Source organism: Carlito syrichta, unplaced genomic scaffold (genome assembly GCF_000164805.1).
Source record: "Carlito syrichta isolate Samal-C Ts95f unplaced genomic scaffold, Tarsius_syrichta-2.0.1 Scaffold315477, whole genome shotgun sequence".
In the NCBI taxonomy this organism is placed as follows: Eukaryota; Metazoa; Chordata; class Mammalia; order Primates; family Tarsiidae; genus Carlito; species Carlito syrichta.
Genome location: NW_007259573.1, coordinates 321,625 through 341,947, shown reverse-complemented (window position 1 = coordinate 341,947; position 20,323 = coordinate 321,625). Strand labels below are relative to the sequence as shown.

The 20,323-nt window shown below is 39.1% G+C and overlaps 1 protein-coding gene across 3 annotated transcripts in view; it reads right to left on the bottom strand.

Annotated features, from left to right (window-relative positions):
• The window catches only part of ZNF148 (zinc finger protein 148), a 141,334-nt gene that overhangs the window by 103,194 nt on the left and 17,817 nt on the right, over positions 1-20,323 (bottom strand). The window contains exon 2 of one of the 3 annotated variants that reach the window (XM_021706358.1): positions 2,523-2,529. The exons of the other annotated variants lie outside the window; for them this stretch is intronic. The gene's annotated coding sequence lies outside the window, so the exon portion shown is untranslated. The remainder of the gene's footprint in view (positions 1-2,522; positions 2,530-20,323) is intronic. 3 annotated transcript variants of the gene reach the window in all.

The window sequence follows — 20,323 nt, the reverse complement described above, 5'->3', positions numbered from 1 at the left end:
GCCACTGCACTCCAGTCTGGGCGACCGAGTGAGACTCCAACTCAAAAAAAAAAAAGAACTTGAACCTGGCCATGCTCAGTGGCTCAGACTGTGATCCCAGTAATTTGGGAGATCTAGATGAGTGGATTGCCTGAGCCCACAGGTTCAAGACCAGCCTGGGAAACTTAGCGAGATCTCGTCTCTACAATAAATAAAAAATTAGCCAGGCATGGTAGTGTGCACCTGTACTTCCAGCTATTTGGAAGGCTAAGGCAGAAGGATCACCAGAGCCCAGCAGGTCAACACTGGGGTGGCTTTGAGTATGCCACTGCACTCCAGCCTGGGCGACAGAGTGAGACTCCAAATCAAAAAATAAAAATAAAAAAAGAATTTGAAACTAAAAATATTTAAAGTCCTTTAGCATCTTCTAACTAGATCACATTTTACAAAACATACACTCACACATTAGTCAAGTTATAATTTAAAATTAGTTCTTACTTTGATGATTTAATGAGGCTTCCTGAATGATGTTTTAAAAAGAAAATAAACTTGTTCCAGACAAGAGATTTCTATGATTTGGTCCAATTTTCTACAGTGACAATGCAAAAGAGCAGACATATGTGTTCCTTAAACTTACAATAACTGCTTTGAAAATTAAAGTGATTAAGACTCCCTCTAAGGAGGTACACTTTATATCTTTTGAACCAAAAATGACACATGAATAATGGTCTGATAGTATATTTTCATAACCAGATATATCCCAAGGAAGAATAACAGCCTAATAAATTCAAACCAACCACCCCAGAAATTACCTACCCTACCCAGATCTTTCTTAAATCATTTTCCATTTCTACTATCACCAAAAATTAAGCCAAAATATTTAAAACTTTGCAATTAATGTAGTTATTCCACTTAGTTGAGAGAGAAAATCCTACAAAGGGGTAGTCAGATACATAACAGATAGTTAAGTAAAGTGAGTAACATAAAGCCATCAAGTGAAATTTTTCACACCTCTTGGCCTTTCCAAATCAACTAACCAGTAAACATTTGTCAAACAAACCAACTGTCCACCCATGTTAGAAAACACAACAGTAAGCATGTTTACAAACTCCTCAGACACTAAATCACTAAACAGACAGAACCTTTACATCTAAATCACTTGTTCCAGTGAGAAACATTTCAAAAAATAACCCTATCACAGTGCAGGGTATTACACTGTCAAGCAACTATGTAACCCTTCACCAGATTTACTAATAGAAAATAGCTCATGCCTATAACCACAGCATTTTGAGAGGCCAAGGAAGGAGGATCAGTTAAGGCCAGGAGTTCAAAACCAACCTGGGCAACACAGCAAAACCTCATCTCTACAAAAATAAGAAGTTAGGTGGGTGTGGTGGTGTGTGCCTGTGATCCCAGCTACTTGAGTAGCTGAGGCTGGAGGATCACTTGAGTTCAGGAGTTCAAGGCTACAGTGAGCTATGAGCAAGCCACTGCACTACAGCCTGGGCAACAAAGTGAGACCCTGACTCTAAAAAATAGATAGATAGATAGATAGATAGATAGATAGATAGATAGATAGGTAGATAGGTAGATAGATAGATAGATAGTAGATAGATAAAATTTTAAAAGAAATGAGTTTTTAAGGTTAGTAAGTCACAAAACTCAAGGAAAAGCTGTTTTATTTTTACATGATTTTTTACTGAATAAACATTAAATTTGTACACAACATGTAAGTAGCAAGGCAAAGATTTCAATCAGATCCTCTGCCTGCTAATAAATGTCTACTTGCATATAACATCACAGACAGCGTCATTCTCTAATTAAAATATATTTAAATTCTTAGCAATGTTCTGGGAGTCAGAAAAAAACAAACATCTTCAAAGTATAACACCAATAAACATAAGATTTGAAACGCAATGCTACCTACACAGATAGTTACATATATAAGAAAAATAGTAGGCCAGGCGCAGTGGCTGACCCGTGAATTCAAGACAAGCCTGGGCAACACAGTGAGACCTCATCTCTAAAAATAAATGTATTTAAGTAGCTAGACACAGTGGAATATACTTGTAGTCCTAGCTGCTCAGGAGGCTGAGGTGGAAAGAACACTTTAGTCCAGGAGATCGAGTACCACAACACCAGCACTCCAGTGACAGAGGGAGTTCCTGTCTTTAAAAATAAAAACATATATTTTAAGAAGCACTAGCTACTATTAATGTAGAATAAACATTTGCTTATTTGGGGCCAATTTATTCTCAATTAGAAAACTAAAACATGTAAAAGCAGGACATTTTATCTAATCTTTCTTTTTCAACCTATAAATAGAAACGGACTAAACTGGTTGTATAATATAAGGTTTTCATCAGATTTGTTTTGAAAAATATTGTATTACTGGAATAATTTAAACATCTTAAATATAAACAACCTATTAAACAAATATATTTTTAAAGAAAGTGCTCAGAATTCATAAACTCACTTTAATTAACTAAATGACAAAATTCTGTTTACGTGACACATGCATAGTAGAATAGTACAGTATGCACCTATTCCCTAGCACCTTCTTGAACTGGGAATGAATGACCTCACAAAGACTTCCCGGCTGTCAGATACTGTGGTCCATAACTGAAGCACACACTTATGTGATGCCTATAAGTTAACAAAGCACATATCGATACACACATCAATACAATATTTTCAATGCTGAATAAACCACTGGATGGAGATGAGGCGAATTCACAAAAATCAGGAGAGGTGAACTCGGTCCAGATACAATGGCCTAAATCTGTTCTTCTACTGCTCCTCCTCATAAAGCAAAACTGTATGAGGATATAACACAAGTAAGGTGGCAAAAAGGCAACAAACCAATGAGACCCCAAGACTGGAGAAACAGAAAAGAAGCAGAGTGTTTTATGTCCCCACAACCAACACATGAAGGCCATCCAGATCTGGCATTTTCTAATCACCAATCTAACAACAGAAAGAAGACCAGACGCAGTGGTTCATGTCTGTAATCCCAGCACTTTGGGAGGTGGGGGCAAGAAGACTGCGTAAGCCCATGATTCAAGACAAACCTGGGCATCATGGCAAGACTCTGTCTCTACAATAAATAAAAAAGTAGCCGGGCATGGTGGGCCATGCCTGTAATTCCAGCTACTTGGGAGGCTGAAGTGAAAAAATCACCTGAGCCCAGAAGGTCGAAGCTGAGGTGGCCATGAGCACACCAATGCACTCCAGCCAGGGCGAGAGTGAAACTGACTCAAAAAAAAGAACTTAAAAAACCAGACCAGATAGTCACATTCTTCCCCTAAATCGAACGTCAACATCCCTCTGATATTGTTCCTCTGGGAACAGGCAAAGGAGATGAACTGAAAGCCCAGTCAACAATAAAGACCACAGGAAGCACTCCCCTTCCCTACTTGGCCTGAAATTCCTCTTTTCCGCCTAGAGATACAAAGGAAGTAGACAAAACTGAGGCATCCAGCCACAGCAAGTAGCTCAGTTTGACCAAAGATACCAGAGCAGGGGGAGAAGAGAACAGAGGAACCAGGAGGTGGGTCCTACCATAATTCCTTCCCATCTAACAGACAACAAGAAACCCAGCATGTAGAAATCCCTTCAACTCCCTCAGGCAGCACCTGCAGGGAACAGTGGAAGCCCCAGCTGGATTAGACAAATCAAGCAAACTGCAAAGGTTCTAAAAATTAAACTGCCACTGGAACCATAGTCTACAAAAGTGGGGCAACACCTATACTAAGCCTAAATAGGGTGACTGCCTATTAAAACTAAAAATTTAAATAAAGGCTAGAGATGCCTAACATCTGTTGATAAAATGTCCATGATACAACAGAAAATCACCCAAGAAAAATCATATGAATGAGAAAAAACAATCAACTAGGACAACACAGAGATGAATCACGTTGGAATTTAACAAGAATTTTAAAGCAAATGTTTCAGCAATCAATTAACCAATCATTCCAAAACAAGTGAAACAGCAAGAAACAGCCATTATAAAAATGTTTCTGGCTGGGTGTAGGACTGACATCTGTAACCTCAACACATTTGGAGGCTGAGGGGAGAGGACTGCTAGAGCCCAGGAGTTCAAGACCAGTCTATGCAACACAGCAAGACCTAAATATACAAAAAATATCAAAAAAATTAGCCAGGCATGATGGCGTGCACCTGTAGTCCCAGCTACTCGAGAGGCAGGGCCAGAAGCATCGCCTGAGTGCAGGGGGTAAGGGCTGTGGTGAACCATGATCCTGCCACTGCACTCCAATCTTGGACCCAGAGTAAGACTTAGACTGAAAAAAAAAACAGTTTCACCATCAATTATACAGTCTCCTGAAAGAAGTGAAAAAATGGGAAATCTCAGCAAAGAAACAGAAGTTATTACAAAACGAAGCAAAGAGAAATTATAGGACTAAAAAAGACAATAATCATTTTTTGAAAAACTTGCTGAATGGGGACATGGAGATGACAAGGAAAGATAATAATCACAGAACACGAAGACAGAAAAGAATTCTACACCCATTCTGAACAACAGAGGGAAAATAACCTGAAAAAAAAAATTCAAGTAATAGCTGTAGGGAACTGTGGCGCAATTAAAAAAAAAAGATTCAACATTCACATCACCAAAGTCCCGTAAGAGAGAAGAGTGTGGACCTGAAATACTATTTGAAGAAATGATGACTGAAACTTTCTTAAATTTGGAGAACACTAACTTGCAAACCCAAATAGCTAAGTAAACTCCAAAGAGAATAGACCTAAAGAAATCCACAGACACATCATAATTAAATATTCAAAAACAAAGACAAAGGAAAAAACCTTCAAAGCAACCAGAGAGAAACACATTACCCATAATGGAACACCAATTCAAATGACACCAGATTTCTCATCTGAAACAGCAGAGGCCAAAAATAAATGCATTTTTCAAATATTGGGGAAAAAAGAGAACTACCAACCAGAAATTCTATACCCAGTGAAACTGCTCTTCAGAAATAAAAGAGAAATACGGTATACATTCTCCAAAGAAGTTTTTAAAAAAAAGTGTCTCTAGAAGACCTACCCCTAAAGACTGGCTAAAGAAAATTTCCTAAACAGAATGAAAATGATTTTTTTTTTAAAAAAAAGGAATTTTAAGTATCAGAAGGGAGAAGAAACAACAAAAAAGTAGAAAGATATGTATATAGAAGAGATCATCATTTTCATTAGGTTTATGAATCATACTTGGTGACAGAAAGAAAATTCATAATATCATCTGATACTCAAGGAAATATTTAAAACTGGATGTGGTGTTAATGGTATATATTGGTTTCTGCCTACCTTTCCTGGTTCTTAACACCCATAGCCCTAGTTGCAGTCTTTTGTTACAACGTTGGGTATATCAGGCCTCAGGGGCAGGTCTTAGGAAACAAGAGTCTCTCTGATCTTTTCCTGCCCTATTTTCACCCTAATCTTCCCCCACCCTTCTGATTGTGGGTCTAAGACCCTCCTCAGAGACGGCCTCACCCTACATCTTGGGAGAAAGAATGCTTAAGTTATGAAGCTTCCATAAAAACCCAAGAGAACTGGGTTCAGAGAGCTTCCAGAAAGCTGAACACATGGAGGCTGACAGGAAGGTGAATCCCTCATTCGCATGCCAGGAGGGTGGCACACCTCAACTCCATGAGACAGAAGCTCCCAGAACCCTTCCTGACCTTGCCCTTTGTATCTCTTCATCTGGCTATTTACATACTTTAAAATACTTTTCTTAGTAAACAAAAGTATTTCTCTGAGTTCTGTGAGTCACTCTAGCAAATTATTCTAACCCGAAACAAGAGGTTGTGAGGTCGGCCTCCACGGCTCAGCCTGTAATCTCAGCACTTTGGGAGGCAGGAGGCGAGTGGACTGCCTGAGTCTGCAGGTTCGAGACCAGACCAGGCAACTTGGCAAGACCTCGTCTCTACAATAAATAAAAAATTAGCCAGTGGGGTAGTGCACGCCTATAGTTCCAGCTATTTGGATAGCTGAGGCGGGAAGGATCGCTGGAGCCCAGCAGGCCAACATGGGGGCGGCTATGAGTGTGCCACTGCACTCTAGCCTTGGTGATGAGATTCCAACACACACACACACACACACACACACACACAGAGGTTGTATGAACTCCAACTTGAATAGTCAGTCAGAAGTTCCAGAGCCCTGGACCTGCAACTATGGGTGGAAGGAAGGGGAAGTTTTGGTAGACTGAGCCCTCAGCCTGTGGAATCTGACACCATCTCTGAATAGATAGGGTAGGCACCAAATAGATTGATGTCCACTGATTGATTGCTGATGTCCACTGCTTGGTGGTGGGAGAAATTCTCACATTTGGTCCCAGGCGTATTCGTGTTAATGACTGCTGTGATGTGAGAACAGAGGGAAAGAGTTTTTGCCAAAGCACTGGGGAAGGGGAAAAAGTAAAATATAAGTGAGGATTCCACACTTCTGCTTAAATGGTAAAATGCTGAAATGAGAGACTGTTCTAAGTACATATGCATATTATAACAACCAGAACAACAACTACAAAAACTAAACCAAGATAGAGACAAAAAAGCATTATACATAAATCAAGAAGGAATCATTTAAAAAACTCTAGTAATCTGCAGAAAGGTAAGAAAACAAACAAAAACCAGGGAAAATTAACAAATCAAATAACAAAATAGCACACTTAAGCATTAACATAATAACTACTTTAAATGCAAATGGTCTAAATAAACCAATCACAAGACAGACTGGCAGAGTAGATTTTTTTTTTTAATGACCCAATTATGTTGCTTGCAAGAAATTTAAATTCAGCAATATAAAGTAAAACAAGGGAAAAGATATAAAAAAATAAATGTTTTAAAAGCAGAGTGGCTACATTAACAACACAATAAATCAAAAGGGTCTAACTGACATACATATAGAATATTCCACTCAATAAAAGCAGAATGGGATGGGCATGGTGGCTCACACCTGTAGTCCCAGAACTTTGGGAGGCAGAGGTGAGAGGATTGCTTGAGCACAGGGGTTCGAGGCCAGCCCAGGCAACTTGGTGAGACCTCATTTCCACAATAAATAAAAATAAAACAAAATACAATAAAATAAAAATTAGCCGGGTGGGGTGGCATTCACCTGTAGTTCCAGCTGCTTGGAAGGCTGAGGCAGAAGAATCACCTGAACCCAGCAGGTCAGATTGCGGTGCCCGTGAGTATGTCATTCAGCTTGGGTGATAGAGTGAGACTCCAACTTAAAGAAAAATAATAATAATAATGATAGGAGAATGTACTTTTTTTTAAGCACACACAGAGCATTCACCAAGGCAGACCATAACCCAGGCCATAACAAACCTCAAAAAAATTTAAAAAATTGAAATAGTAAGAGTTCTCTGACCATAATCTACTCAAACTAGAAATCAGAAAGACAACAGGAAAGTCTCTCAACAGAAAAATAAAATTACACACTTCTAAAAATTACATGGGTCAAAAGGAAATCTCAAAGAAAAAATTCAAATAGATTACATAAAAATAAATGAAAACAAAAACATAATGCCAAAATATGTGGGATATAGCTAACACACTAGTCAGAAGGAAATTTACAACACTAAATGCTTACACTAGAAATGAACAATGCTGCGCGTGGTGGTTCATGCCTGTAATCCGAACACTTTGGAGGCTGAGGTGGAAGGACTGCTTGAGTCCAGAAGTCGGAGACCAGCCCAGACAACATAGCAAGACCTCATCTCTATTTAAAAAAAAAAAAAAAATCAAAGATACTTGAGAAGCTGAGGCAGAAAGATCACCTGAGCCCAGGAAGGAGATCGAGAGTGTGGCAAACCATGATGGCGCCAACTGCACTCCAGCCTCGGCAAAAGCTTTTTGAGACCTCAATTCCAAAAAAAAAAAAAAAGGAAAGATCTGAAACAAATACCTAATTACCACAAGAAACTTAAAAAGTGAGCAAAAGGAACCCAAAGAAAGCAGAAGAGAGGAAATAATAATGACCCAAAGTCAATAAAACAGAAAATAGAGAAAATCAATGAAAATGAAACAAAAAAAAGTGTAAGCCTAGCAAAACTAAAAACACCAAAAGACAAAGAGTAGACAAGAATAAAACATTTAATGAAGAATTAATACCAACTGTTCAGAATTCTTCCCAAAAACAGAGGAGAGAATATTCCCCAACTCTTTTTTTTATTAGGTCAGTATTACGAATATCAAAACAAGATAAAGCCATCACAAGAAAAGAAAATGACAAGTCAATTGCTCTTACAAATATAGATATAAAAATCCTCAAAGAGATACTAGCAAACTAAACCTACTAACATATAAAAAAGGATTATGCACTATGACCATCCAAGATTTACCTTGGGAAAGTGAGATTGGTTTAACATCTGAAAATTAATTAATATAATATTCCATATCAATAGAAAAAAGGGCAAAAACCTTTATTTTTGGCAGATCATCTCAGCAGATGCAGAAAAACGTTTGATGAAATCCAACACCCTTACACAATGAAAACATGCAACAAACTAGGAATAGAAGGGAACTTCATCAACCTGATAAAAGCCATCTATGAAAAACCCAGGCAGAGTATGGTGACTCATGTCTGTAACCCCAGCACTTTGGGAGGCCAAGGTGAAAGGACTGCTTGAGGTCAGGAGTTCAAGACTAGCCTGGGCAATATAGTGAAACCTGGTCTCTACAAAAAATTTAAATATTAGCCAGGAATGGTGGTATGCACCTGTAGTCCCAGTTACTCAAGAGTCTGAGGCAGAGGATCTCCAGAGTCAAGTTCAAGGATGCAGTGAGTTATGATCATGCCACTGCACACCAGAATAACAAAACCAAATCCTGTTTTAAAAAAAAATCTAGAGCAAACATCATACTTACTAGTGAAATAATGAATGCTTTCCCCCAAGATCAGAAGACAAGAACGTCTGCTCTTGCTATGCTTCTCTACAATACTATAGCAGAGGATCTAGCTAGGTAAATTAGCCAAGAAGTTTAAATAAAAGGCATTAATATGAAAAGGAAAATGTAAAACTATCTTTTTGCAGATGGTCTGATCATGTATACAGAAAATTCTACAAAATCCACTAAAAAGTACTAGAGCTAATAAACAAATTCAGCAAGGTTACACAGTATAAGGACAGTATGCAAAAATCAATTATGTTTCTATATGTTAGCAATGAACAATTCTAATATGTAATTAAGTAAATGATACCACTTATAACAGCATCAAAAAGAACAAAGTATTTAGTAATAAATTTCACTAAATAGATATAAGACTTGCATGCTTAAAACTACAAAACATCTTAAAAAGAAATTAACAAAGACCTAAACAAACAGAAAGACCTCTGGTGTTCATGGATCAGAAAACTTACTATTGTTTTAAAACAAAAATATTGGCTGGGCGTGGTGGCTCAGCCTGTAATCCAACACTCTGGGAGGCCGAGGCGAGAGAATTGCCTGAACCCAAGGTCTCTACCTCGTCTCTACAGTAAATCACAAAAACTAGCCGGGCATGGTGGCAAGAGTCTGCATTTCCAGCTATTTGGAAGGCTGAGGCGGAAGGATTGCCTAGGCCCAGCAGGTCAAGGCTGCGGTGGCCGTGAGCATGCCACTGCACTCCAGCCTGGGAGACAAGAGTGAGACTCCAACTCAAAAAAAAAAGATAAAAGTATTTTCAACAAATCACCTACAGATTCAATGTAACTCATATCAAAACCCCAGCACCTAGTTTTGTAGAAATGGACAAATTGATCCTAAAATTCATACGGGATTTCAAGGAACTCAATATCTACAACAATCTTGAAAGAACAAAGAGGATACATACATTCTAATTTCAAAACTTACTACAAAGCTACAGTAATCAAAACACTATGGTACTGGCATAAAGATATATAGATCAAGGAATAGAACTGAGTTTCCAGAAATAAATATTTACATTTATGTCAACCTTTTTGTTTTTTTTTTAAGCAGGCTGGTTCTCACTATGTCACTCAAGCTAGGCTAGAACCCCTTGACTCAAGCAATCCTCCCATCTCAGCCTCCCAGACAGCTGGGACTACAGGCACATGCCACCATGCCTGGCTAAGTTAAACAATTTTTTGACAGGGTGCAAAGACAAAGCAGTGAAGAAAGAAGTCTCTGAAATAACTGTGCTGGCCGGGATCAGCAGTTCAGCCTTTAAACCCAGCACTTTAGGAGGCCAAGGTGAGTGGATTGCCTGAGCCTGCGGGTTCGAGACCAGTCTGGGCAACTTGGCAAGACCTTGTCTCTACAACTAAAAAAAAAAAAAAAAAATCAGCCAGCCATAGTAGCGCACGCCTATAGTTCCAGCTACGTGGAAGGCTGAGGCAGAAGGATCACTGGAGCCCAGCAGAACAACACTAGGGAGGCCATGAGAATGCCAATGCACTCCAGCCCGGCAATAGAGTGAAACTTCAACTCGAAAAAAAACAAAACAAAAATAAAATAGTGCTAGAACCAAATAACATCCACATACAAAAGAATGAAGTTGGACCCTTTTCTCATTCCATATCCACAAATTAACCCTAAATGGATCAAAAGCCTGTGTGTAAGAATTAAAGCTATGAAACGATCACAAGAAAGCCAGGTATACTGACATGCTCCTGAAATTCCAGTTATCTGGGAGGCTGAAGCAGTGAATCACTTGAGCCCAGAAGTTCACATCTAGCATCGAACAAAATGGCAAGACTCATCTTAAAAAAAAGAAGAAAAGAAAATACAGAAGTAAGCATTTGTGACCTTGGAGAAGGCCAAGCCTACTTAAATGTAACTCCAAAAACACAAGCAGGAGAATCAAAATTTTAAACTGTACAACAGCATCAAAAATAATAAAATACTTAACAAACTTAACCAAGGAAGAAAAGATTTCTACAATGAATACAAAATGCTGATGCAAGAAATTAAAGAAGACACAAAACAAAGACATGCTGTGTTCATGGATTAGAAGAATTAATATTATTTAAATGCCCATACTACTCACAGAGATCTACTGGTTCAATGCAATCTCTCAAAATCCTAGTGGCATTTTTTACAGGAAAAGAAAAAACAATCCTAAAATTCAAATACAACCACAAAAGATCCCAAATACAGCCAAAACAATCTTGAGAAAGAACAACAAAGCTGCAGGCCTCACGCTTCCTGATTTCAAAACATATTACAACAGTATGATACTGGCATAAAGGCAGACATACAGACCAAAAGAACAAAATAGAAAGCCCAGAAATAATCCCATACATATACAGTCAACTGATCTTCAACAAGGGTGCCGAGAATACACAATGGGGAAAGTAAACTCTCTTTTTAACAAATGGTCCTGGGAAATCTGAATAGCCACATGAAAAAGAATTGAAATGTGACCCTCATCTTACACCATACATAAAAATCAACTCAAAATGGATTAGAAACTCAATAAAACCTGAAACTATAAAACTCCTAGAAGAAAACATGGGGGAAAAGCTTCATGACGTGGCTGTGATTTCTTAAATTTGACACCAAAAGCACACAGGCAACAAGAGCAAAAATAGACAAGTGGGACCACATCAAACCAAAAGGCTTTTGTAGAGCAAAGGAAACAATAAACAGAGTGAAAAGACAACCTATGGAATAGAAAAAAAAAATATTTGCAAACCATTTATCTGATAAAAGGCTTACGATGAAAATACATAAGAAACTCCTATAACTCATAAGCAAGGCTAGATCTCATGTTATGTATTTTTTTATCACAATATAAAAATGTTTAAACTGTTGTACTTCAAAAGACACTATCAAGAAAGTGAAAAGAACCCACAGACAAAATATTTGCAAATCATTTACCTGATAAAAGTCTAATATCTAGAATATATAAAGAACTCTTACAGTCCAACAATAAAGATAACCTAATTTAAAAATGGGCAAAGACTCAAAATAGACATTTCTCCAAAAAATAAATACAAATGGGCAATAAGCACATGAAATGATGCTCAACATCACTGCCATCAGAGACATGCAAATCAAAACCATGAAATGCTACTTCACACCCATTAGCATAGCTATAATCAAAAAGACAATATGAAGAGTTAGATAGGATGTGGGGAAATTGGAATCCTTAGACAATGCTGGTGGAAATGTAAAACAGTAAAGCCACTTTGGGCAGTCTGAAAGTTCCTCAAATGGTTAAACAAAGAGGTACCATATGACTTGGCAAAGGAAATGAAAACAAATGTCCACATTAAAATTTCACATGGGCTGGGCTCAGTGGCTCAGCCTGTAATCCCAGCACTTTGGGAGGCCAAGGCTAGTGGATGCCTGAGCCCGCCGATTCAAGATCAGCCCAAGCAACTTGGTGAGACCTCATCTCTACAATAAATTTTTTTAAAGTAGCTGGGCATAATAGCACACACCTGTAGTTCCAGCTACTTAGAAGGCTGAGGTGGAAGGATTGCCAGAGCCCAGCGGGTCAACGCTGGGGTCGGTGTGAGTGTGCCACTGTACTCCAGCCTGGGCGACAGAGTGAGACTCTTGACTCAAAAAAAAAAAAAAAAAATTCACATGAATGTTCATAGCACCAATGTTCATAATAGCCAAAAAGTGAAAACAACCCAACAAATGATGACTGGACTGACAAAATATGATATGCCCATATAATAGATTACTATTTAGTAACAAAAAGGGATGAACTACTGACACGTACTACATCATATAACATTCTGCTAAGTGAAAGAAGCCAGACATGAAAGATCATGTATTTTATGATTCCATTCATATGAAATGTCCAGAATAGGCAAATTCCTAGAGACAGAAAGTAGATTAGTGGTTGCCAGGGACTGGGTGGAAGGAGGAATGGGGAGTGACTGCTGACAGATTATTTTTAGGATGATGAAAATGTCTTAAAATTGATTATGGTAATGGCTGCACAACTCTACAAATACACTACAAACTACTGAACTGTACATTTTAAATATGTAAATTGTATGTTATGCAAGTTATATCTCAATAGCACTTAACATCATGCAGCTTAAGAAAAACTGTATGATGGCTGGAATTTGCTCCAAAATAATATGGAAAATGGTCAAGAAATGAAAGTCTTTATATAGTAAAAAAAAAACTATCCTCAAATTGAACAAGTTTATTTAAGTCCTATCAAACTCCTAACAAGAATTTTTTGTAGATACAGATGCGATCATTCTAAAATTTACATGAAAAGTCAAACAAATCATAAGAGCTAAAACAATCTTAAAGAAGGTATGAAGTGAGAGGAAGCACTTTACCTAATAAGACTTACTATATAGCTATAATAATCAAGACAGTGTGGTACTGGAGGAAAGAAAGACACACAGATCAATAACACAGAATAGGACACCCCAAAATACACCAACACAAATATGTTCAACTGATTTTTGACAAAGAGGTAAAGACAATTCAAAGGAGGAAGGACAGACTTTAAACTAAAAGTGCTGGAACAAATAAATATCCATTGTCCAAAAAAAAGACTCTTGACCTAAACCTCATAACCATGATCAAAAATTCAGAATCAATCAACCATGAATTTAAATAAAAAAGATAATACTACAGAAATGGTCAGGTATGATGGCTCACACCTGTAATCCCAACATTTTGGAAGGCTAAGGCAGGAAGATCACTTAAGTCCAGGAGTTCCAGATCAGTCTAGGCAAAATGGCAAGAAATTGTCTCTACAAAAATCAAAATATAAACCAAGTGCACTGGCACAAGCCTATAGTCCCAGCTACTTGGGAGACTGAGAAGGACTGCCTGAGCCCAGAAGGTCACTGCTGAGGTGAACCATGATCACACCACTGTACTGCAGCCTGGGTGACAAAGTGAGACTTCCAGACTCAAAAAAACAAACAAACAAAAACCCACAGAACTTTTAGGAGAAAAATAGAAGAAGTACTTCAGAATCTAAGCAAACAGTTCTTGGACTTGGCACCAAAAGCAAGCTCCATAAAAGAAAATAAACTAGTCTTCATTAAAATTAAAAATGTTTGCCCTACAAAAGAACTTAAGATAAAAAGCTAAGATGAGAGAAAATGTTCACAAACCATATATCTGAAAAAGGTCTTGTACCTAGAATATATGAAAACTCAGCAGTAAAAAACAAAAATATTCTGGTTAGAAAATGAGTAGAGGCCAGGCTCAATGGCTCAGCCTGTAATCCCAGCACTTTGGGAGCCCAAAGCAAGTAGACTGCCTGAGCCCGCGGGTTCAAGATCAACCCAGGCAATTTGGTAGTAGCATGAGCCTGCAGTTCTGGGTACTTGAAAAGCTGAGGCAGAAGGATGGCCAGAGCCCAGCAGGTCGACACCGGGTGACCGTGAGTGTGCCATTGCACTCCAGCCTGGGTGACAGAGTGAGACTTCAAATCGGAAGGAAGGAAGAAGGGAGGGAGGGAGGGAGGGCAGAAGACATGAACAGACACTTCATCAAAAAAGGTGGTCTGCACAGCAAATTAGTGAGGAAAAAGATGTTCAACATCATTAACCATTAGAGAACTATTTAATTAACCATTTCTCATCAGAGGAATGCAAATTAAAACTACAAAAAAAGGCCAGGCATGGTGGTTCACATCTATAATCTCAGCACTTTGGGAGGCTGAGGTGAGAAGATTAGCTTAGCCCACGGGTTCGAGACTAGCCTGGGCAACTTGGTGAGACCTTATCTCTACAATAATCAAAAAATTAGCCAGGCATGGTGGCACACACCTGTAGTTCCAGCGACTTGGAAGGCTGAGGCGGAAGGATCACCTGAGCCCAGCAGGTGGAGGCTGCAGTGGGTGGCCATGAGTATGCCACTGCACTCTAGCCTGGGCAACAGAGTGAGACTCCAACTCAAAACAAACAAACAAAAAACTACAATAAAGTATCACTATGTATCTATTAGAACAGATAAACATTTTAAATAGCAATACTATCAAATACCGGCAAGAATGCAGAAAAAAGATCTCATACACTGCCGATAACAATGTAAATGGTAGAGCCACTCTGGAAAACAGTTGGGAAGTTTCCTAAATAACAACATGTACTTGCCATACAACCCAAGAGTTTCATTCTTCAGCATTTATCTCAGAGAGAAATAAAAGCTCTTGTTTACACAAAATCCTATACCCAAATGTTCATAACCCTTTTATTCATAACAACACAATAGTGCAACATACCAAAAGTCCCTCAACAGGTGAATGGCTAGACAAAGTATGAATTAGTATTACAGATACCATTCTGGAAATAACAAAACTACAGACAGAGGACAGGGTGCCAGGGGGCAGGGAGGAGTAGTAGGGTAGGGCTTGGAATATAAAGGGGTAGCAAGAGGGCTTCCTTGGTGGTAGTTACATGAATTTACACATGGGATAAAAATGCTAGAATTATAAACACACACAAATGAATGCAGGTTTTAAAAAATGGTAAAATAGAGCAAGTTTAGCATTCTAGTTGACAGTAATGTACCAATGTCCATTGCCTGGTTTTGATGTCTTACCAGAGCTATATGTCTGGGTGAAGGGTATGTAAGACTGTGTACTAATTTTGCCACTTTGTGTGTCTATAAGTTTTTCAAAAGAAAGTTAAAAAAAATAACAAGAGAAGGAAGAAACAGGTAAGACAGAGGTATAAATGACACAAGACTGGTCATTAACTGCTACCTGTTAAAGCTAGATCATGGGTATATGATATATGCCCATGAATTATAACAGAAGTAACAAGAAGTCTTCATAATGCTATTCTAATTTTATCTATGTAAAATTTTCCATAATAAAAGATTAATGAAAGTATAAGAAATCCATATTCTAAAACTTAATAGCAGTTTCTTTTTGCTAATATGCATTTTAAGTTTTTTCTGTAAAATAAATTTCTTATGCAAAACCATTTTTAAAGAAATCTTTGCTCATTGTTTTTTGTCCTCATTTTTTTTTTTTTTAAGTCAGAGTCTCACTCTGTCCTCATTATTTTACTTTTTTTTTTTTTTCTTCCCCAGGCTGGAGGGCAATGGCACATTCAACAGCCACTGCAGCCTCAAACTGCTGGGTTCAAGCAATCGTTCCACCTCAGTCTTCCAAGTAGCTGGAACTATAGGTGCGTGCCACCATGCCCAGTTAATTTTTTTAATTTTTAATTTTTTTTATTTTTTGAGTTGGAGTCTCACTCTGTCGCCTAGGCTGTAGTGCAGTGGCACACTCACAGCCATCCCTGCATCGACCTGCTGGGCTCTTGCGATCCTTCTGCCTCAGCCTTCCAAGTAGCTGGAACTACAGGCGTGTGCTACCATGTCTGGCTAACTTTTTTTTTTTTTAACTATCCCTGCCAAGTTGCCTGGGCTGGTCTCGAACCTGTGAGCTCAGGTAATCCTCTCACCTCTGCCTCCCAAAGTGCTGGGATTACAGGCGTGAGCCACCACATCCAGCTACTCATTTTTCAAAAGGTAGCAATACAAAAAAAATTTTTTTTAAACATAAAAAGAACCCCATTGAGACTTCTTCCTCTGACAATATACTGCTGAAGTAATTTGAAAACATTTCATCTAACTATCCAATTTATATTACACCCAATATCATTTCACCTGAAGGTTCCAATATCGTTTTCTAAAATTAACTAAAGGGACCTTGCTAAAACAGATTTAGAATCAGCACTCACCATTACAGTGAACTTCACAAAACAGAATAAATATGTAAGTTCAATGTACCATAAGATGTTTTAATATTTCCAGTTGAGTTCGCATTCAAAATTTCAAAATTTTGCCCAGGTAATCATCATTAACTTTAAATTGTTGGATTTCAAAATTGTATGTGAGCTTTTTAAGTTTTTCAAACTTTTTTAAAAAGCAGACGCTCAGCCGGGCTCGGTGGCTCAGCCTGTAATCCCGCGCCTTTGGGAGGCTGAGGTGAGTGGATTGCCTGAGCCCGCGGGTTCGAGACCTGCCTGGGCAGCGAGACCTCATCTCTACAATAAATCAAAAAATCAGCCGGGCGTGGTAGCGCATGCCTGTAATTCCGGCTAATTGGAAGGCTGAGGCGGAAGGATCGCCGGAGCCCAGCAGGTCGAGGCTGCGGTGGCCGGGAGCAGCCACTGCACTCCAGTGTGGGTGACAGAGTGAGACTCCAACTCAAAAAAAAAACAAACAGCAGACACTGAAAAGTTTACAATGGTAACAATACCATGCTGGAAATTCAACAAATTCTGTGAATCTGAAAAGTAATAGTTCACTGAAAGAGATAATTTCTCACAATGTAATTATTTTATATTTTATTTATGTTAATTTGTATATCAAGCAAAAATTATACTCTCCCCCTCAGTAATAATTTAAATTAATTTTAATTAAATAAGTAAATTAGCTGGGCACAGTGGCTCAGCCCATAATCCTAGCACTTTGAGAGGCCAAGGTGGGAGGATCGCTTGAGTCCTGGAGTTCAAGACCAGCCTGGGCAAGAAGGCAAGACCTTGTCTTATAAAACAATTTTAAAAACTATCCTGGTGTGGTGGCACACACCTGTAATCCCAGTTACTCAGGAGGTTGAGGCAGAAGGATCGCCTGAGCTTGGGAAGTGAAGGCTATGGTTAGCCATGACTGTGCCACTGCACTCCAGATCAATAAACAAATAAATACTGGATTATAATAGAAGTAAATAAACAAATACTGAATTATAATAGAAGTAACAAGAGACCTGAGCTCTGCATTATCTGTGGGACCTTGGATAAGCCATAATCTCACTGAAACTCAGCTTCTTCATCTACATATTGAAGATCTTCCAGCTCCAAAATCCTGTGTTCTAATGTTCCAATATATACTTCATAACCTTTGACCCATGATCACTCAAATGAAAACTTTGGAAAAAGATTCATAACATACATAATATAGAGATATCAATTATATCATAAATAGCTTTCATAGGTTTATTCTTTTATTTTATTTTTTTGAGCTGGAGTCTCACTCTGTTGACCAGGCTGGAGCGCAGTGGCATGCTCATGGCTACCACAGCCTCGATGTTCTGGGCTCAGGCAATCCTTCCATCTCAGTCTTCCAAGTAGCTGGAACTACAGGCATGCACTGCCATGCCCAGCTAATTTTTTGATTTATTATAGAAAAGAGGTCTCACCAAGTTGCCCAGGATGGTCTCGAATCCCTGAGCTCAGGCAATCCTCTTGCCTTGGCCTCCCAAAGTCCTGGTTTTGCAGGCTTCAGCCATCACGCCCGGTGGCTTTCATAGGTTTAAATCATTTGGGAGAATCTTATTCACCATATATTAGATCAGGGTTTCTCAATATTAGCACTAGTGACATTTTGCACTGGAAAATTTCTTTCTTGTGAGGCTGTCATGTGCATCATAAAATGTTTAGCGTGTACCCACAAGGTGCCAGTAGAAGCTCCAGTGTGGACCAAAAATGTCTCCAGACATTGACAAAATCATCTCTGATTTGAGAACCATTGTATTAGATTAAAAATTTCCAAGATTTTTTTGGTGATGAGAAGGAAGAAGAAAGACTTTTTACTTTGTGAATAGAAGGAAAGGCTTAAGCAAGGAGAGGGATGTTTTCCAACAAAACAAAAAGGTCCAAATGCAACTCATATACCATAAAAAAAAAAGCACCCTTTTGTATGATGCCCACTAAAAAACATTAACCAAACATTACTGTATGGGGCTAACGCAGTAACAGTGAGAATAAAAGCATACAAAGCTGTGGAGGAAATCCACAGGTATTCCACCCATGCCTTGTTAAGCATCCTCAACAAAGAGACCCAAAGGTTTTTAACAGAGATTAATGAAGTTAACATAATTCCTCTTCTCCCTGGTATTCTCAAGGAGGCTAAATATTCTCAAACTGCTTTCTATTCTCTAACCACTGAAAATACCCACATAAAAAACACATCCACCCAATGTTAAATACCATAAGCATCTATCTGTTTTAATTAAATGTAAATGTGGCACAAATTTCATCAAAAGTAATTCTGAGGAATATCCTCAAATCCTTTATGTTTTTAAAGAAAGGCCAACGTTACAACAGAAAAGAAAATGTTCATACATTCACTTTTTGGCTCAGCCATATTTTCCACCAAACAGACAAATACCTAGTTTCCTCAATCTATTCTTGGATTGGTCACCAGACTGGGAATAAGAGACCCAGAGTCTGCAAAACAGACTGTAATCTCAAGCAAATTATTCACTCAGGTTAAGGTTCTACACCCATATCATGCTGACAGTACTGAAAATCTGCCCAGATACAAGTACAGAGAAACCCAGGACTTCCTCTTGCACCGAAAGGACAACTGCAAACGTATTTTTAGATTTAATAAATCTAAAAATCTGAATAGGATTTTATTTATAGCAACATTCAACAAACTTGAAATTTCAAAACTATGTGAAGTCTTTACCATTACCCTCTATAAAATTCAAAAATGCTCTTTTTTTAATCACACCATGCCAAATTTTGTAAAATTCTATATGCAAACTAAATTGAAAGGGTCCACTCAGGGGAAGTGGGTCGAGGCCGGGGCTGGTGGCAATGCCGATGCCGTGAGAATAATGCAAGAACAAATCATAACTATTATGTAAAACAAAAAAGCTGTGTTAAATTCAAGTTGTTGGGAAAAGCTTCAACTTTTGCATTTCCCAACTCTTGCTTTTAGTCTACTACACAAGTAGCTCTTCCTTGGCACTGTAAGAAGTGCTTCGCGGAGTCCAGAGAGCAAAAGCTTGCCCCATAGCCTAATTCTGGAAAGGCCTTAGGATTGTTCTTACCACCAAACATGCAGGTTTTACTAGCCCAACCAATATAAAGATACAGGCGTACATTTTTCGTTCTTGACACCAAGTAAAGGACTGTCTAGTATACCAAACTACCCGCTGACCTTGTCGCAGACAAGAAACCGTGAACACAATGCAGTCCAACAGAAGATTTGTAGAGACAGGCACAGGAGGGAAAGGGGGTGTCCGTTAGCCTTCGGCGGCTCCAGCTGTCAGGCAGACACTTGTTAGCCGCCGCGGAGAAGCCACTCACAAAGTTTCCCATCTCGCTGGGGGAAGAAGCCCTGCCTGCGCCAGCGAGCCAGACCCGGAAGACGCGGTGTCTGGGAGGCCGGGCCGCGGCGGGGCCCCACCGCCCGCGAGGCCCCAAGCGCGCCAGCCACCCGGGCAGGAAAAGCCCCGGCTGCTCCACGCCGCTCCGCTGCCTCCTCGCAGACGGGCGCACGCGCACACACGCACACAATCCCGGACACACACAAAAGGAAGCCGCGAGTGCCGCTGTCTCCCGGCACACGAGCGGGCGCGCGCGCGCACACACACACGCAACACGCAACACGCGCCCGCGCGCACACACACACACACACCC